General features: G+C 48.7%; 1 long non-coding RNA gene across 1 annotated transcript; it reads left to right on the top strand.

The window, feature by feature from the left end:
• On the top strand, positions 680-1,107 carry LOC109850840. The gene is made up of 4 exons (XR_002249570.1): positions 680-718; positions 786-857; positions 930-1,001; positions 1,071-1,107. It is a non-coding gene; the product is annotated as an uncharacterized LOC109850840 (long non-coding RNA).

Below are 1,404 nucleotides of genomic sequence, written 5' to 3'. Positions count from 1 at the left end.
CCTATCTCTTTTAATTTTCATTTTCCATAAATGACAGCTCTTTTTCATTGAAATGGCTATTGTCACTTTAGGTAGGGCAGCCAATGATCATGAGCCACCAGCTCCTACACACGTTGAAACGTGTGATAGGCCTGCGCATGTTCGACCCTTTGGTCCTCGGAGGGTTGGTGCCCCGAAGAGGAAGAAGACCGCCCATAAGCCCCATGACGATCAGCGTCCCTGTGGAGTGGACTTAGGGAGCACCGCCGATGGAGGGGGAGGTAACATTCAATTGCTCTTGCTTCAAGGTTGTTTACCTTTTGGGGATTTGTGACCATGTTTTGTGCTTCAGGTTTCTTCGAGGAGGGCGAACTCCCACCGGGTTCGGCGTCCCCTGGCGTTGACAACATGGATTGCTTTGTGCAACAAATGTGCGACGCTTTTCACGATGGGTCTTTGGGCATCGACCTTAACATCGATCTTGAGCAGATAAATAATGTTGAGCCCACAATCCCTTATTCAGGTATATCCGCATCCAATGTCATTTTCCTTATGTAAGGTGAAGGAAGATTTCTCGTTTGAGCTTTCCTCATCCTTCAACATTTGGGTTACCCTGCAGATGTTGCGATGGAGGGGCCAAGCTTCTCGAAGCCGGATGCCGGCTTATTAGCTGACATGCTGGCTGAGCAGACTTCCAGAGGGACCGAGAGACCATTCTTCGGGAACGATTCATCTACCGGTATATATCTGATTTTCTCCCTCTTGCCCGATATTTCATATGACTAATGAATGATTGATTATCGCAGCGTCTACCATTGGAGTTAGCCCGGTATCTATCCCTGGCATATCCAGTTTGCCTCAGAGCGACGGGCTTGCAGGTATGTATACGATTCAGGGATATTGTACTTTCCTATGTTTATCTGTCTTTTGACTAATGAGTGCAATCATAGGACCAGCCGCTAGGACTGATTCTCATATGACTCCTGACATCCCTCAAATGCCCGCGGATAATGGATCTACAGGTATGCAGATCCCAATTCTTCTTATTCGTCTAAATTTTCATTTTGACTAATAAGAGAGTGTCATCATAGGACCAGCAGCTTGGGCCGATACTCTTATGACTCTTGGCATTCCGGCTGCATCTGAGGACATGGGGATTGCAGGTATGTATACGACCTCCTTATCCCGATTCTCCTTACTTGTCCAAATTTCCATTTGGTTAACATAGGAATGTCACTGTAGGACCAGGCGTTCAGCCTGATACTGCTACAGTCCCCGGGGTTGAAAGTCCTCATAGCAGTGGTGCCTCCCCGTCTCTGCCGAGTGGTGCGAGCAATATGTCTGCAGGGGCTGACGTACCCTCTTCTGCTGCTGTCCCGGAGCCTGTCGGCTCTCAACCCGATGGGACATCCGTTGGCGTCGGTA

Source organism: Asparagus officinalis, chromosome 7 (assembly GCF_001876935.1).
Source record: "Asparagus officinalis chromosome 7, Aspof.V1, whole genome shotgun sequence".
In the NCBI taxonomy this organism is placed as follows: domain Eukaryota; kingdom Viridiplantae; phylum Streptophyta; class Magnoliopsida; order Asparagales; family Asparagaceae; genus Asparagus; species Asparagus officinalis.
This window is presented reverse-complemented; position numbering and strand designations above follow the sequence as displayed.